General features: G+C 39.5%; 1 pseudogene; it reads left to right on the top strand.

Annotated features, from left to right (window-relative positions):
- The first annotated feature begins 5,572 nt into the window (after positions 1 to 5,572).
- On the top strand, positions 5,573 to 7,282 carry LOC138072926 (elongation factor 1-alpha 1 pseudogene; annotated as a pseudogene).
- The last annotated feature ends 12,490 nt before the right edge of the window (positions 7,283 to 19,772 follow it).

Raw genomic sequence — 19,772 nt, 5'->3', positions numbered from 1 at the left:
GAAAGTGCTACATTCAATATGCCAGCAAATTTGGAAAACTCAGCAGTGGCCACAGGACTGGAAAAGGTCAGTTTTCATTCCAATCCCAAAGAAAGGCAATGCCAAAGAATGCTCAAACTACCACACAGTTGCACTCATCTCACATGCTAGTAAAGTAATACTCAAAATTCTCCAAGCCAGGCTTCAGCAATATGTGAACCGTGAAATTCCAGATGTTCAAGCTGGCTTTAGAAAAGGCAGAGGAACCAGAGATCAAATTGCCAACATCCATTGGATCATGGAAAAAGCAAGAAAGTTCCAGAAAAACATCTATTTCTGCTTTATTGACCATGCCAAAGCCTTTGACTGTGTGTATCACAAGAAGCTGTGGAAAATTCTGAAAGGGATGGGAATACCAGACCACCTGACCTGCCTCTTGAGAAATCTGTATGCAGGTCAGGAAGCAGCAATTAGAACTAGACATTGAACAACAGACTGGTTCCAAATAGGAAAAGGAGTACGTCAAGGCTGTATATTGTCACCCTGCTTATTTCACTTCTATGCAGAGTACATCATGAGAAACACTGGGCTGGAAGAAGCACAAGCTGGAATCGAGATAGCCGGGAGAAATATCAATAACCTCAGATATGCAGATGACACCACCGTTATGGCAGAAAGTGAAGAGGAACTAAAGAGCCCCTTGATGAGAATGAAAGAGGAAAGTGAAAAAGTTGGCTTAAAGCTCAACATTCAGAAAACTAAGATTGGCATCTGGTCCCATCAATTCATGGGAAATAGATGGGGAAACAGTGGACATAGTGGTTGACTTTATATTTTTGGACTCAAAAATCACTGCAGATGGTAATTGCAGCCATGAAAATAAAAGAGGCTTACTCTTTGGAAGGAAAGTTATGACCAACTTACACAGTATATTAAAAAGCAGAGATATTACTTTGCCAACAAAGGTCCATCTAGTCAAGGCTATGGTTTTTCCAGTGGTCATTTATGGATGTGACAGTTGGACTATAAAGAAAGCTGAGCACAGAAGAATTGATGCTTTTGAACTGTGGTGTTGGAGAAGACTCTTGAGAGTCCCTTGGACTGCGAGGAAATCCAACCAGTCCATCCTAAAGAGATTAGTCCTGGGTATTCATTTGTAGGACTGATTTTGAAGCTGAAATTCCAATACTTTGGCCACCTGATGTGAAGAGCTGACTCATTTGAAAGTCCTGTGATGCTGGGAAAGATTGAGAGGAGGAGAAGGGAACGACAGAGGATGTGATGTTTGGATGGCATCGCTGACTCAATGGAAATTAGTTTGGGTAATCTCCCAGAGTTGCTGACGGCCAGGGAGGCCTGGCATGCTGCAGTCCCTGGGCTCAAAGGACATGACTGAGCGACTGAACTGAACTGAACTGAACTGAACTACCACATGTCTTCCAAAGGTACAGTCCACCTCCGAGGATCAACAGCGTGACCAGGACAGCATCTAGGATGACTTGCAGGGGCACAGCACTAGTCTCTTGATGCAAACCTGTTTCTCTCACACAGAGAGAATGAAGACTGTTAAGACAGGAAAGAACCTGAGATTCCCATTGCTGAAGGGAGACTGCAGGTGGAGAGGTTGAAGGGCCTGGTTCAGAAGCTGAGTGGGAGGACATGGCATTCACTCCAGCAGGTCCTGAGCTGCTGCTTGATGCCAGAGATACTGGAATGAACAAGATGCTGTTACCCATGGGGAAGACTGAGAAGATACCAGCCAAAGTCTGCCAGCCACAGAAACTGCAGTGCAATAGAGCTTTATACTTTGTACACAGGACTTTCTGGCTTCTTCTCAGACAAAGTAATGTGCAACATGAGACTTGAGGGAGGAGTAGGAGTTTACCATCCTGGTAGGCCTTTGCATTCCAGATAGGAGGAGTACCACATTCAGAAAATGTGTCAAAAGGTCAGTCCCTGGGAGTTGCCAGTACCCAATTGAGGCAGGTAGGATGATAGAGCACGGAGGAGATGTGGTCAAGGTGTTTTAGAGGGCTACTGCTGGTCAAGGGACTGTAGAAATTTATCTGACACTTCTGCCTTTACTTAGAAGTGAAGCTAAGTAAGAGACATTTTAAGTGAGACTGACACATCAGATATCTCTAGACACTAGGTTATTGAGGATGGTTTAGAGGATGAGGCTGCACACAGGATTACAGGGTCATTCACTAATTCAATAAAATACTGATTACAAGTAGAATTTGGGCGGAAGTTGTACTTGGCCTGTGGATTCCAAGGAGGACAAAACGTGGCTCTTATCATCAAAGTATTCTTGTCTATGGAAGAGACAAATCTACAGCAGAACATTACCACTCATTGCGGGGGTGGCTAACGACAGCTCCTTAAAGGAGGTGATGCTGGAGGGGAGGGTGAATACATCAGTGTAGGGCTCTGTGCAGAAATTAAAAAGACCGCTTGTTGAAAATATATTAAAGTTTCAAGTCAACAGTACAGATTCTAACCAATCATTGGGCTCTTTTAAGGGCAGAGTCATATATGTGTATGCATATTGATATCCCCATGAATCTAGCAGTGATAGAGTTTTCTTCATAGAGAATAAGTCAGGAAGTCAAGGATACATGGTGAAGAAGGGCTAGTGATAAGGAAGCAGCATTTTCAGAGGTAAAAATAGCTTGCGGTAGCAGAACACATTCTGGAACAACAAGCAAGGAATTTAGGTGAGTAAGGAGCTGGTAAGTGAGACCAGAAATATGTGCAGAGGACAATCTGAGCCCCAAAGTGTAAAGAGAATCATGGAAGTCAGAATCAGAGAAAGAGCACAGAGGAATGACCCAATGTGATTTATTTTCCTGAAGATCATGAAGGAGCAACAAGGGGATGGGGAGAGTTATTAGAAAGTTACTACCTTGACTTCAGGGGCAAGGGATTTAGAGGTAAGCTTGTATGTGAAGACATTTAAAGGCAAAAATATGTTGGATGTGTGTTCTAGATTCCTGTGTAAAGTGACTAGATGGAAGGTAGTGCTAATAACATGGTGGGGAGTAAAGCTCTGAACCCCCAGACCTCAGTGCTATCTGAGCTCTGAAAGTGCTGCTCCCCTCTGGCAAGTTGCACTCGCCACTGGCACAGATTTTCCCAAGTTCTAAGGAACCAGTTTTCTTGTCCACCTGGTTGCTGACCACACAAATGAGGCTGGCATGGGGGTGGCTTAGGGCAGGCTCACAGTCGGTGTGCAGGAGTTGGAGGCCAGTCCCAATGTCCTTCTCTGCTTCCACTCCTTGGGGGAGGCCCTTGTTCTCTCAGGTCACATTCAGGTCTTCTGTGGCCCCAGAGGCTCTGCACTCCAGGGTGACATTGCACCAGTCTGGTGTGATGGATGGTGACTTCATCAGGATCTGGGGAAGGGGCACAGGCTCTGGGGTCAGAGGCAACAAAATTATTGAGCTTCACTTGTGCAGAAAACATAGCATGTCACAGTTAAACATCTATTACCTCACTGAGGCCCAGGCTCATAAGGGAGCCTGTATGAGAAGAGGGTGCATTTTATATACAAAACACAAATTTCCTAAAGATAAATATTCACCAAGAGACAGTAAAGAAAGGACCCACTGAGTTAAACTATAAAGCACTTTATTTATTGAACAAGACTTAGAAATCATTCAGAAGAAAAAATTGCTAGATTCCATTTTCTTAAAGCCTACTATTTCTAAAAACCTGGAGTTTGTCCCAGAAGTGATAGAACCTGGGGCAGAAGTTCTTGTCCTGGTCCAAGCCCTTTCTTTCCATCTCCAGTTGAGATGATGTCTGAGGCAGCATAGCCCTCAGGGGAATGATCTGGATAACTCTGTGAGGCCAGAGAAAGGCTCTGTGCTTCCAAAAGTAGAGATATTTATGTGAGATGCAATGGTAGCAATTAGGAATGACAACTCCCAGTGTGGTTAGAACATATCAGTGATTTTGTGGTACATACAGGAAGAGAAGTGACAGATGAACAATCTAGCCTTTGCAATCACGAGGCAACTCCACAGCTGTTTTATCCATAAGAGTACATTTCCCTTTGTAGGGAGGAAATTTATGGAAAGAAAGAGTTTGCTAAGTGGACTTATTTATAAGTGTTGCAGTGTAAATTTTCTCCTGTATCTGTACAGGTTTTAGCAGCTGTATTTATGGTGTCTTTTCTGAGTGAGGCTGGTACTGGGTTAGTTCTGACTGAGAGCACAGAAACAGAAAGCTAACTACACTTGGGTTTCCAAATTGTGGTAGGCAGAATAATGGACCCTCAAAGATGTCCATATTTTAATCCTTGGAGGCTGTGGATTTGTTAGGTTGTATGAAAGGGGAAATTACGATGGTGGATAAAATTAAAGTTGCTGACCAGTTGACAAAACAGGAAAATATTTCTGATTATCTGGATGGATGTGATGTAGTCACAAGGGTCTTTAAAACCAAAAAAAGGCAATTATGCCAGAAAGATGGCAGGATATGACATTTGAAAACTATATATAGTCAATAATATCTTTATGAGAACTCTAAAGTCTAGATGGAGCATTCTGGCATGATAGTTAAGTGCAAAACCCTAAATTAGCAGTGGTGAAAGGGTAAGAGTAGTTTTTCTTTATGTTGACACGTTAACCACATGCCAGCATGGTTCAGGGCTGCAAAAAAATACCTTGGCCTGTCACTTCTCCCACAGGTGAAACAAAGAATGAAGTGAGAGCCCAACTTCCCCATGCTTTTAGGACACTGCCTGGGAGATCTGCTTCTGCACTCAGAACAGTGAGTAAATCCGCTGGGATGGATGATGTGTGGGTAGTTAGGAACAAGCATATATGGTAGCAGCTCACAGCAACTGGCTCACATGCCCCTGCAGAACATGTCTTGCACATCCCCACTGATGTTGATCAGTGCTACCCTATAGCAAACACCCTATGTGCCCCTGAAGCCAGTGTCCCAAATGCTCATAAAGTTGATGCCCTTGAAGGTCTTTTTGGATTTTCTAATCAATATCTTTGCTACCAAAGCCAGTTCTTAAAGAATGGAAGAGATATTGCTTATTTAAATGTACATAAATTAGTTCAAGGCTATTAGGGTCATGAAGGATCATGACAATGTGAGACTACCAAAGGAACAAAATAAATCTCTAATCACCAACCTCAAAGAAACAGAGATCTTTCAGTTGCCTAGCAAAAATATTAGTATAATTATCTTAAAGAAGCTCAGTGAGGTGCAAGATAACACAGCAAAGAAATTTGAAAAACATTACCTGAACAAATGAGATGTTCAATACAGAGACAGAAAGCATAAAAAAGAAACAGAAAATTCTGGAGCTGAAGAATACAAAGACTGCATTGAATAATTCAATAGAGGGCCTCAACAGCAGAGTTGATCAGACAGGAGAAACCAATTGGCCAACTCAAAGATACTCATTTAAAATTATATAGTCAGAAAAGCAGAAAGGGAAAAGAGTGAAGAAAGCTCATGGGACACCATAGGAAATCAATATCCACATTATGGCAAGAAAGAGAAGACGAAGAGAAACAAGAAGAAAACTTATTTAAAGAAACAATGCCTTTTTCGCAATGGGTTTGCCGCCAGGACACAGGTGTCGTGAAAACCACCGTTAAACCTAAGCCAAAATGGGAAAGGAGAAGACCCACATCAACATCGTTGTCATTGGGCACGTAGATTCAGGGAAGTCTACCACGACTGGCCATCTGATCTACAAATGTGGTGGGATCGACAAGAGAACAATTGAAAAGTTCGAGAAGGAGGCTGCCGAGATGGGAAAGGGCTCCTTCAAATATGCCTGGGTCTTGGACAAACTGAAAGCTGAACGTGAGCGTGGTATTACCATTGATATCTCCCTGTGGAAATTTGAGACCAGCAAGTACTATGTTACCATCATTGATGCCCCAGGACACAGAGACTTCATCAAAAACATGATTACAGGCACATCCCAGGCTGACTGTGCTGTCCTGATTGTTGCTGCTGGTGTTGGCGAATTTGAAGCCGGTATCTCCAAGAACGGGCAGACCCGTGAGCATGCCCTTCTGGCTTACACCCTGGGTGTGAAACAACTAATTGTTGGCGTTAACAAAATGGATTCTACTGAGCCACCCTATAGCCAGAAGAGATACGAGGAAATTGTTAAGGAAGTCAGCACCTACATTAAGAAAATTGGCTACAACCCCGACACAGTAGCATTTGTGCCAATTTCTGGCTGGAATGGTGACAACATGCTGGAGCCAAGTGCTAATATGCCATGGTTCAAGGGATGGAAAGTCACCCGTAAGGATGGCAATGCCAGTGGAACCACCCTGCTTGAAGCTCTGGATTGCATCCTGCCACCAACTCGCCCAACTGACAAACCCTTGCGTTTGCCTCTCCAGGATGTCTATAAAATTGGTGGTATTGGTACTGTCCCTGTGGGTCGTGTGGAGACTGGTATTCTCAAACCTGGCATGGTGGTCACCTTTGCTCCAGTCAATGTAACAACTGAGGTGAAGTCTGTAGAAATGCACCATGAAGCACTGAGTGAAGCCCTTCCTGGGGACAATGTGGGCTTCAATGTCAAGAACGTGTCTGTCAAAGATGTCCGTCGTGGCAATGTGGCTGGTGACAGCAAAAATGATCCACCCATGGAAGCTGCTAGTTTCACAGCTCAGGTGATTATTTTGAACCATCCAGGCCAAATCAGTGCTGGATATGCACCTGTGCTGGATTGTCACACAGCTCACATTGCTTGCAAGTTTGCTGAGCTGAAGGAGAAGATTGATCGTCGTTCTGGGAAAAAGCTGGAAGATGGCCCTAAATTCTTGAAATCTGGTGACGCTGCCATCGTTGATATGGTTCCTGGCAAGCCTATGTGTGTCGAGAGCTTTTCTGATTATCCTCCCCTGGGCCGTTTTGCTGTGCGTGACATGAGACAGACAGTTGCTGTGGGTGTCATCAAAGCAGTGGACAAGAAGGCAGCTGGAGCTGGCAAGGTCACCAAGTCTGCCCAGAAAGCTCAGAAGGCTAAATGAATATTATCCCCAATACCTGCCACCCCAGTCTTAATCAGTGGTGGAAGAACGGTCTCAGAACTGTTTGTCTCAATTGGCCATTTAAGTTTAATAGTAAAAGACTGGTTAATGATAACAATGCATCGTAAAACCTTCAGAAGGAAAGGAGAATGTTTTTGTGGACCATATGTTTTGTGTGTGGCAGTTTAAGTTATTAGTTTTTAAAATCAGTACTTTTTAATGAAAACAACTTGACCAAAAATCTGTCACAGAATTTGAGACCCATTAAAAAAAGTTTAATGAGAAAAAAAAAAAAAAAAAAAGAAACAATGCCAGAAAAATTCCCAAGTCTGTGGAAGAAAATACACACCCAGATTCATGAATCCCAAAGGATCCCAAAGAGGTAGAATCTAAAGAAATCTAAATCAAGACAGACTACTTAAAACTCAAAGAAAGAATTTTGAAATCAATAAGAGACAAATAGAAAATCTGATACTGTAATGATATCATTATAATTGTGCTATATACATCACTTTTAATTCTGATATAAAAGTTAAAAGACAAAAGTATTAAGAATAGCTTTAAGAGAACATTGTTAATGGGTGCACACTATGAAATTATGTAAATTGTGACATCAATTATGTTTGGGGTAAATTATAGAAATATAGAGATTTTGTATGCAATTGAAGTTAAGTTCTTTGCTTTAAAGGAACTTTTATAAGATGTTTTATGTGTGTCATTGTAACCACAATGTAGACACCTCAAAAAGACAGAAGGACAAGAGAAAGGAAACAAAGCATATCAATACAAAGGAATCATCAAATTACAATGAAAGTAAGGGCAAAAGATGCAACAACAATAAGAAAACCAATAAAATGGGGAAAAAATAGCAAAATGAGAACTGTAAGCCTTCACTTATAAGTAATTACTTTAAATTTAAATGATTAAACTCCCCAATCAAAACACAGAGTGGCTGAATAGATAAAAGAGCAAGAGGGAACTATATAGAGTCTAAAAGAGACTCATTACAGATGTAAGAGTATTATAAATGTAAGAGTATACATAGAGGTTGAAAGTGAGGGATGCAAAAATCCAGTCTATTCAAAAGAGAACAAAAAGAGAGCAGAGGTAGCTATACTTAGAGAAAATAGACTTTAAAGCAAAAACTGTCACAAGAGACAAAGTTGAATAGTTTATTCAACTGGATGATATAACAATTTACGCACCCAACATTAGCAGGGCTTCCCAGGTAGCTCAGTGGTAGAGAATCTGTCATCTGCAACACAGGAGATGTGGGTTTGATCTCTTGGTGGGAATATCTAGAGAAGGGAATGGTAACCCACTCCAGCCTGCTTGCCTAGGAAATCCCATGGGCACTGGAGCCTGGTGGGCTATAGTCCATGGGTGGAAAAAGAGTCAGTCCAGTTCAGTTCAGTTCAGTCACTCAGTCGTGTCCAACTCTTTGCGACCCCATGAATCAAAGCACACCAGGCCTCCCTGTCCATCACCAACTCCCGGAGTTCACTCAGATTCCTGTTCATCAAGTCAGTGATGCCATCCAGCCATCTCATCCTCGGTCGTCCCCTTCTCCTCCTGCCCCCAATCCCTCCCAGCATCAGACTCTTTTCCAATGAGTCAACTCTTTGCATGAGGTGGCCAAAGTATTAGAGTTTCAGCTTCAGCATCATTCTTTCCAAAGAAATCTCAGGGTTGATCTCCTTCAGAATGGACTGGTTGGATCTCTTTGCAGTCCAAGGGACTCTCAAGAGTCTTCTCCAACACTACAGTTCAAAAGCATCAATTCTTTGGCACTCAGCCTTCTTCACAGTCCAACTCTCACATCCATACATGACCACAGGAAAAACCATAGCCTTGGCTAGACAGACCTTAGTCGGCAAAGTCTCTGCTTTTGAATATGCTATCTAGGTTGGTCATAACTTTCCTTCCAAGGAGTAAGCATCTTTTAATATCATGGCTGCAATCACCATCTACAGTGATTTTGGAGCCCCCCAAAATAATGTCTGACACTGTTTCCACTGTTTCCCCATCTATTTCTCATGAAATGATGGGACTGGATGCCATGGTCTTCGTTTTCTGAATGTTGAGCTTTAAGCCAACTTTTTCACTCTCCTCTTTCACTTTCATCTTCAGACATGACTAAATACCAACAACAACCCAACATTAGAGCACCAAAATATATACAGCAAACATTGACAGAATGAAGGAATAGCAGTTCTATCATAGTATAATTGAATATCCTATTTTCAATAATGGATAGAACAAACAGATAGAAAACCAAGAAAGAAACAGCAGATTTGAACAACACTATAGAGCAAATGAACCTAACAAATATATTCAGAACATACACACAACAGAAGTAGAATAGAATACATAGTCTTCTGAAGCATGCACAGAATATTTTCCAGGATATATCATATGTTAGGCCACAAAACAAGTCTTAAGAGCTGACAGGACTGAGATTATTTCAAGTGTCTTTTCAGCCTCAATGGAATGAAACTAGAAAAACAAATGAAAGAAAATAGAACAATTATCAAATATATGAAAATTAAGTAACAGAGTCTTGAACAATCATTGGGTAGGGAGGAAATCAAAAGGCGAGTAAAAAATTATCCTGAATCAAAAGAAATGGGAAAAAAATCCATCAAACTTATGGAAGGTAGCAAAAAGAGTGGTAAAAGAAAATTAATAGCAATAAACACATCAAAAATAAGAAAGATCCCAAATAAACAACCTGACTTTACATGTCAAAGAAGTTAGGAAACAAAGAACAAACCAAAAGTTAGCAGAAAGAAAGAAGCAATGAGAATTAGAGCTGAATTACATAAAACAGAAACTAGAAAGATAATTATATAAAATAGAAACTAAAAAGATAAAAAAGAAAAATTCAATGAACCTGAGAGGTTTTTGAAAAGATAAAAAATGACAAAAAGAAAAAAGAAGGCAGATTCAGAAAAGAAAGTGGAGATATTACAACTTATGCCATAGAAATGCAAGAAGTCATAAGAGACTATTATGAGCAATTATACACAATCACTGGAAAGTCTGAAAAAAAGGCATAACTTCCTAGAAACATACAAACTTTCATGGCTGAATAAAAAAAATACTATAGAAAACTTGAGCAGTTTAAAATAACCAATAAGGACATTGAATCAGCAATCAAAAACCTCCCAGCAAAGAAAAGCCTAAAATCAGATGGAGTCAGAAGTGAACTCTAACAAACAGTTAAAGAAGAATTAATACTAATTTTTGTTGAACTCTCCCACAAAATAGGAGAGGGAACACCACCAAATTCATTTAATAAGTTGTCATACTCTGATACCAAAGCTAGACAAAGTTAGAGCAGGTGCCCTAACACATACACATTCACACATGCAAACAGAGTTAAAGGCCAATATTCCTGGAATGCGAAGTCAAATGGGCCTTAGGAAACATTACTACGAACAAAGCAAGTGGAGGTGATAGAATTCAGCTGAATTATTTCAAATCCTAAAAGATGATGCTGTTAAAGTGCTGCACTTAATATGCCAGCAAATCTGGAAAATTCAACAGTGGCCATAGGAATATAAAGGTAAATTTTCTTTCCAATCCCAAAGGGCAATGTCAAAAAGAGGTCAAACTACCACAAAATGGTACTCATTTCACATGGTAGGAAGGTAATGCTCAAAATCTTTCAAGCTGGGCTTCAGCAGTATGTGAACCAGGAACTTCCAGATGTAAAAGTTGCATTTACCAAAGGCAGAGGAACCAGAGATCAAATTGCCAACGTCTGTTGGATCACAGAAAAAGCTAGAGAATTCCAGAAAAACATCTACTTCTGTTTCATTGACTATACTAAAGCCTTTGACTATGTAGATCACAACAAGCTGTGGAAAATTCTTAAAGAAATGGAATGCTACACCATCTTACCTGCCTCCTGAGAAACCTATATGCAGGTCAAGAAGCAACAGTTAGAACCAGACATGAACAATGGACTGGTTCCAAATTGGGAAAGGAGTACATCAAGGCTATATATTGTCACTCTGTCTATATTTAATTTATATGCAGACAACATTATGCAAAATGCCAGGCTGAATAAATCACAAGCTGGAATCAAGACTGCCAAGAGAAATTTCAACAACTTCAGATATGCAGGTGACACCAGAAAGAGCAGAAAGAGCCTCTTGATGAAAGTGAAAGAGAAGAGTGAAAAAGCTGGCTTAAAACTCAGCATTCAAAAAATGAAGATCATGGCATCTGGTCCCATCAATTCATGGCAAATAGATGGGGAAACAATGGAAACAGTGACAGACTTTATTTTCTTGGGCTCCAAAATCACTGTGGATGGTGACTGCAGCTTTGAAATTAAAAGACACTTACTCCTTGGAAGGAAAGCCATGACAAACCTATACTGAATATTAAAAAGCAGAGACATCACTTTGCCAAGAGATGTCCCTCTAGTCAAAGCTATGGTTTTTCCAGTAGTCATGTATGGATGTGAGAGTTTGATGCAAAGAAGGCTGAGCACTGAAGAATTGATGCTTTTTAACTGTGGTGCTGGAGAAAATTCTTGAGAGTCCCTGGGACAGCAAAGAGATCAAACCAGTCAATCCTAAAGGAAATGAACCTTTTGGACTGGAAGGATTGAATATTCGTTGAAAGGACTGATGCTAAAGCTGAAGCTCCAGTTCTTTGGCCACCTGATGCAAGAGCTGACTCACTGGAAAAGACCTTAATGTTGGGAAAGACTGAGGGCAGAAGAGAAGTGGGCAACATAGGATGAGATGATTGGATGGCATCATCGACACAATGGACATAAGTTTGAGTAAACTCTGGGGAAATATTGAAGGACAGGGAAGCCTGGCATGCTGCAGTCCACTGGATTGCAAAGATTCAGACATGTCTGAGCAACTGAATAAATACTTACATCTCATTAAATTGCATACAGTAAATATGTACAGTCCTTTGTAAGCCAATCATACCTCAATAAAGTGATTTTGAAAAAATAATAGTTTCATCACTTCCAATATCTCAGTTGTTTACTTCCATCACCATTGCTTAATGGGATGAACATGTGGTGTCTTTTTTTCATTTCTAAATCCTTTATTTTATACATATGTGCTTCATTTCAGTTCAGTTCAGTTCAGTCACTCAGTCGCGTCCGACTCTTTGAGACTCCATGAACCGCAGCATGACAGGCCTCTCTGTCCATCACCAACTCCTGGAGTTCACCCAAACCCATGTCCATTGAGTCGATGATGCCATCCAACCATCTCATCCTCTGTCGTCCCCTTCTCTTCCTGCCCTCAATCTTTCCCAGCATCAGGGTCTTTTCAAATGATATGTGCTTTGGCAGCTCCAAATAGTCAAGGGCTTTCTTAATTTTCTATTGTGTTGTTATTGTTATTATATTTTTGCTGTCATTGTTAACTATAATACTGAGTATGATTATTTATTATAGACTTATAGTAAAAGACATACTCAAAATGATCTCACCTTAAAAAATGTGGAAGAGGGAGACAGAAAGAACAGTTCAGGGTGTAATATGAGAAGGACTTGATGTACTGTCGCTGTTTTGAAGATGGATGAAGGAGGACCACAGTGAAGAAAATGGCAGCCATTTCAATGTAGAAAAGGCAAGAAATAGATTCTTCCCTGGAGTCACTAGAAAGGAACGTAGCCCTGCCAATGCCTTGATTTGGCCCTGTGTGAACTGTGTCTATCTTAAACAAGAAGATTGGTAGAAAAATAAATTTAAGTTGTTTTAAGGCACACTTGAGAAACCTATATGCAGATCAGGAAGCAACAGTTAGAAATGGACATGGAACAACAGACTGGTTCCAAATAGGAAAAGGAGTACGTCAAGGCTGTATATTGTCACCCTGCTTATTTAACTTCTATGCAGAGTACATCATGAGAAATGCTGGGCTGGAAGAAACACAAGCTGGAATCAAGATTTCCGGGAGAAATATCAATAACCTCAGATATGCAGATGACACCACCGTTATGGCAGAAAGTGAAGAGGAACTAAAAAGCCTCTTGATGAAAGTGAAAGAGGAGAGCGAAAAAGTTGACTTAAAGCTCAACATTCAGAAAACAAAGATCATGGCATCTGGTCCCATCACTTCACGGGAAATACATGGGGAAACAGTGGAAACAGTGTCAGACTTTATTTTTTTGGGCTCCAAAATCACTGCAGATGGTGAATGCAGCCATGAAATTAAAAGATGCTTACTCATTGGAAGAAAAGTTATGACCAACCTAGATAGCATATTGAAAAGCAGAGACATTACTTTGCCGACTAAGGTCCATCTAGTCAAGGCCATGGTTTTTCCTGTGGTCATGTATGGATGTGAGAGTTGGAATGTGAAGAAGGCTGAGTGCTGAAGAATTGATGCTTTTGAACTGTGGTGTTGGAGAAGACTCTTGAGAGTCCCTTGGACTGCAAGGAGATCCAACCAGTCCATTCTGAAGGAGATCAGCCCTGGGATTTCTTTGGAAGGAATGATGCTGAAGCTGAAACTCCAGTACTTTTGCCACCTCATGAGAAAAGTTGACTCATTGGAAAAGGCTCTGATGCTGGGAGGGATTGGAGGCAGGAGAAGAAAGGGACGACCGAGGATGAGATGGCTAGATGGCATCACTGACTCGATGGACATGAGTGTGAGTGAACTCCGGGAGTTGGTGATGGACAGGGAGGCCTGGCGTGCTGCGATTCATGAGGCGGCAAAGAGTCGGACACGACTGAGCGACTGAACTGAGCTGAACTGAAATAAATAGATATTCCATGTTCATGGATAGGATTCAACACCTCAGAATGTCAGTTCTTCACAACTTGATCTATAGATTCATTGCAATTCCAATAAAAATACCCCCAAAATACTTTGTGAATATTGATAAACAAATTCTAAAGTTTATTTGGAGAGATAAAAACCCAGAATAGCCAACACAATATTGAAAGTGAGCAAAGGTGAAGGACTAACACTACTCAACTGCATGACTTACACAGAGCTACAGTAATCAAGACACACAGCAATGGCAAAACAATAGACAAATGGATCAATGAAAATAGACTAGAGAGCCCAGAAATTGTCAGCTTATCTTTGACAAAGCAGCAAAGGTAACACAGTAGAGCAATGACAATCTTCTCCACAAATACTACCAAACAATTGTACACAGACATACAAAAAATGAATCTGGACACAAAAGAATACATTTGAATCAGTTCTAATGAGGTGGATGAAACTGCAGCCGGTTATGCAGAGTGAAGTAAGCCAGAAAGACAAACACCAATATGGTATACTAACGCATATATATGGAATTTAGAAAGATGGTAACGATAACCCTGTATGCGAGACAGCAAAAGAGACACAGATGTATAGAACAGTCTTTTGGACTCTGTGGGAGAGGGAGACGGTGGGATGATTTGGGAGAATGGCATTGAAACATGTATAATATCATATAAGAAATGAATCGCCAGTCTAGGTTCGATACAGGATACAGGATGCTTGGGGCTTGTGCACCAGGATGACCCAGAGAGATGATATAGGGAGGGAGGTGGGGGGGGGGGTTCAGGATTGGGAACACATGTACACCCATGGCGGATTCATGTTGATGTATGGCAGAACCAACACAATATTGTAGAGTAAAAAATAAATAAATAAATAAAAAATCTGAAAAAAAATTTACAACATTCACAAAGCTTAATTCAAAATGGACCATAAACCTATACATAAAATACAGCACTATAAAACTTCTGGATGACCTACAGGGGTGGAATGTGGGAGTGGGAGGAAGGTTCAAGAGGGAGGGAATATATATATATACATATAGCTGATTAATTGGAAAAGACCCTGGTGCTGGGAAAGATCGAGGGCAGGAGGAGAAGGATGTGACAGAGGATGAGATGGTTAGACAGCATTGCTAACTTAATAGACACAAATTTGAGCAAACTTCAAGAGATCGTGAAGGACTGGGAAGCCTGGCATACTGCAGTCCATGGGGCTGCAAAGAGTGGGCATGACTGAGCAGCTGAACAACATAGCTGATTCACATTGTTGTACAGGTACTAACACAACGTTGTAAGGTAATTATGCTTCTTTAAAAAAATAAACATGATACTTCCAGAAGATATAATAGGAGAAAACCTAGATGACCTTGGGTATGGTGATGACTTTTAAATACACCAAAGACATAATCAATGAAAGAAATCGCTCTGTGAAAGACAATGACAAAAGAATAAGAAGTCAAATTATATGCTGGGAGAAAATGCAAAAGACACATTGGACAAAGGACTTTTATCCAAAATATGAGAGAAACTCTAAAAACTCAAGAATAAGAAAACAAATGACACACACACACAAAAAATAGGCCAAAGACTCCAACAGACACCTCACGAAAGAATATACACAGATGACAAATAAACACATGAAAAAAATGCTTCACATGATGTGTCATCAGGGAAATGTGAATCAAAACAATAAGACATCTCTATGCACCAATCAGAATGGCCAAATCCAGAACACTAACAACAAGATGTGATACAATAGGAAGTATCATCCACTGCTGGTGAGAGTGCAAAACAGCACAGCAACCTTGGAAGGCCATATGGCAGTTTCCTAAAAAACCAAGTATACTCTTTCCAAACTACCCAGCAATTGTACTCCTTAGTATTTACTCAGAAGAGTTGAAAACTTCTGTGCAGGTCCACACAAAAACCTGCACACAGCTTTATTCAAAAGACTATACATTCATTTAAGTGTCTAACTTTAATGAAAATTGTATAAATATTTATACAATTGAGCTTTAATCAGTTATATTTTAGAAAACTATAAAACTATTTAAAAAATATAGTTGGCTTGATTTTTAAGCCTGCACATTAGTAACATTAAGATATTGGTATATTTGAAATATTTATAACAAGGAAACTCTGAGATCATTAGCCTTAACTTCTCTTATAAATCTTATAAACTTTGTGACTAAAAAGTACAGAAATCAGATCTCAGTAACCAAGAATCATTAATTATTCACTAATACAACACACTTTTGCTCTTTTAGCATTAGGACAAACAAATTTTTAAAAGTGAATTTTTTCCTGGTAAGAATAATCCATGGTAATCAATAATCCATTTTGATTATATAAAATTTGAAAAACATTGAAAAATTATACAGAAGAATGAAAATCACTTGTTATCACACCTCACAAAGCTAGCCATCAAAATACCCTATTTTTTCCAGCTCTATTGAGATATTATTGATTTATAGGACATGTAAGCTAGTGTTTAACGTGATTATGAAACATATAATATTATGAAATAATTAGTACAATGAGGTTAGTCAAACTTTGACCCCTACATAATTACTAATTTTTTTTTGGTAATAAGAATTAAAAGATATCCAACTTGCAAGTATATATAAAGCCATTTCCTTCTCCATATTCTTTACTGTCTGAGCCACCATGGAAGTCCCAAGAATACTGGAATGGTAGCCATTCCCTTTTCCAGAGGATCTTCCCAACCCAGGGACTGAACACAGGGCTTTCCACACTGTAGGCTGTTTCTTTACCATCTTTGCCACCAGGGAGTCCCCTATATAATACAGTATTGTTAATTATTGTCACCATGCTGTACATTAGATCCAAAGAGCTTATTCATCTTGTAAGTGGAAATTTGTGTATTTTGACCAACAGCTCCCAATCTCCTGCATCTTGACTCCTAGTAAGTATCATTCTACCATATTTCTATGAGTTTGGGTTTTTAAAATTTCACACATAAGTAAGAAACATATAGTATCTGTTTTTCTCTGTTACTAGTTTAATGCCTTCAAGATCCATCTATCTTCTCACAAACAGCAGGATTTTCTTCTTATTTATGGCTGAACAACATTTCTTTATGTATATACTACATTTTTCTTCATCCTTTGTTCTGTTGATTGATATTTAGGTTTCCTTCTTGTGGCTACTGCAAATAATGCTGCAGTGAACATGAGAGCTGGGTATCTCCTCCAGGTAGTGATATCACTTCCCTTGGATATATACTCAGAAATGCGTTTGATAGATCATGTGGTAGTTTCACGGCTTCCCAGGTGGTGCTAGTGGTAAAGAACCCACCTGCCAGTATACGAGATGTAAGAGACACAGGTTTGATCCCTGGGCTGGGACGATCCCCTGGAGAAGGGCATGTCATCCCACTCCAGTATTCTTGCCTGGAGAATCCTATGGACACAGGAGACTAGAGGAGTCCATAGGGTTGCAAAAATTTGGACACGACTGAAGCAAGTTGGCATGTGGTAGTTTTATTTATTTATTTATTTTCTTGAGGAACATTAGCTTTTTTTCCCACTGAGTTGTATGAGTTATTTATAAAGGTTGTATATTAACCCTTTATCAGATATGTTTTGAATTTTTTTGTTTATGTCCCCTTTTTATTTTTATTTTTTTTACTTTACAATATTGTACTGGTTTTGAATTTTTTAAAAATCAGTTCCTTTCAGTAGGTTGTGTTTTCATTTTGTTGGTGGTCTCCTTTGTTGTGCACAAGGTTTTAGGGGTTATGTGGTCCCACTTATTTATTTTTTCTTTTATTGATTTTGCTTTTGCTTTCAGAACCAGATTAAAGAAATCATCACCAAGACCTAGTTCAAGAGGATTGCTGCCTATGTTTTCTTCTAGAAGTTTTATGATTTCAGGTTTTATATTTAAGTCTTTAACTCATTTTGAGTTAATTTTTGTGTATAGTGTGAAGTCATGGTTATTTCATGTTTTAACATATGGCTGTGCAGTTTTCCCAACACCATTTATTGAAAAGAATGTCCTTTCCCCATTGTATATTCTTGGGTCCCTTGTTAATAATTAATGGTAACAATTAATAATTAATTGTAACAATTAATTAATTGTAACAATTAATAATTAATTGTAACAATTAATAATAATAATTGTATATGCATGAGTTTAGTTTTTGGCTCTCATTTCTGATTATTGATATGTGTCTGTCTTTATGTCAACGCCATACTGTTTTAATTCTTATGGTTTTGTAATACATTATGAAATCATGCAATGTGATGCCTCCATTTGTTCTTTTTTCTCAATATTGCTTTTGCTCTGAGTGTGTGTGTTTTTCCATAAATTTTAGGATTACCTGTTCTATTTCTTTGAAAAATATCACAGGCATTTTGGTAGGGATTGCACTGAATCTAGAGATTGCTTTGGGTAGTGTACACATTTAGCAATATTGATTCATCCAATATTGAAGTACTGAATATTATTTATTTGTGTCTTCTTCAATTTATTTCATCAATATCTTATAGTTTGCAATATACAGGTCTTTCATCTCTATTGTTAAATTTATCTCAGGTGATTTTTTCTTTTTGATGAAGCTATATGTAGGATTATTTTCTTAATTTCTCTTTGATAAGTGTTATTAATGCATAGACATACAGCATTTTTGTGTATTGATTTTTAATCCTGCAACTTTACTGAATTTATTAATTCTAACAGTTTCTTGCTGGAGTCTTTAGAGTTTTCTATATATAATATTCTGTGTAGGGAACAAGATATAAAGAAGGTTGAGAAGTGCTTGCAAACAAGACTCTCAACCAGGGCTGAACATTCTTGCAAACGAGATGTTCTGCCCAGTGTAGGGAACTAGGTTTAAGGAAGGTTGAGAAGTGCTTGCAAACGAGACTCTCAACCTGAGCTGAACATTCTTGCAAAAGAGATGTTCAGCTAAGAATCCTGTTTGTTCCCATGGGAAAAGAACATTTCTTGCACACAAGGATGTTTCTCTGATTCCTCAAAAGGAACAGACCCTGGGACAAAATGGATTCTAAGTTGATAAGGAAGTTCCCCAAAACAAAGTCTTAGCTGCAGTAAATAAGTCAAGGTAAAGGTTATCTCACCCTGCGCCTGCGCACTGTATAGTCTCTGAATCATAGTGCTTGGCAGCTTGCCCTGTAGGTTGTTGTGCAAGGGATATAAAATAAAGTAGCTGTAAGAAGCAAGTGTTAAAATATAAAGATTTAAACCACTCTGCAGTGTTGGTGTTTCATTCTGTCACCAGCATCTGGCGCCCAACGTGGGGCTCGACGGAACCGAAAGGGTAAGCACCCCGGGGCAAAAGGCTGAAAGGGGGACTTTCGGGAAATAGAAAAAAAGAGAAAAGAATAAAAATCCGAAAGGGTGAACACCCCGGAGCAAAAGGCTGAAAGGGGGACTTTCGAGATAAAGAGAAAAGAATAAAAATCCGAAAGGGAGAGCACCCTGGAGCGAAACGCTGAAAGGGGGACTTTCGAGAAAATAAAAAAAAATAAGAGAAAAAAAAGACAGAAAAAAGAGAAAAGAAAAAGAAAAAAACTATGGGGAATTCCCCGTCTTTAAAGTCACAATATATGGAGCTGGTTAAGGGGCTCCTGCATTCTATAGGAATTAAAACGTCTACTCGCTGCTTGAGTGAGTTATTCTGCCTTATAGAGCAGCATTGTTATTGGTTTCAATATCAAACAGAAGTACAGCTGAATTTGAAGGAATGGAAAGTGGTGCAGAAAGAGTTAAGAAGGCAGCATCAAAAAGCAAATGTGATTCCTTTAAGGCTGTGGACTCTATGTAGCGCTATAACACAGGCTTTAAAATTAATGGCTGCTGATAGTGAGGCCGTCTCATGTTCTCTTAAAAAGGAAGATCCCCTGTATGAAGATGTGCCTATGAGTGAGGAGAAGGAAGATGAAAGTGAAAGGGGGGCTTCATCTCGGCCTCCGCTCAAACCTCCGGATGATAGTAAAGATTCATCCACTGAGTCA

Source organism: Capricornis sumatraensis, chromosome 2 (genome assembly GCF_032405125.1).
Source record: "Capricornis sumatraensis isolate serow.1 chromosome 2, serow.2, whole genome shotgun sequence".
In the NCBI taxonomy this organism is placed as follows: Eukaryota; Metazoa; Chordata; class Mammalia; order Artiodactyla; family Bovidae; genus Capricornis; species Capricornis sumatraensis.
The sequence above is the reverse complement of the archived record's forward strand: the minus strand, read 5'-3'. Positions and strand labels throughout refer to the sequence as shown.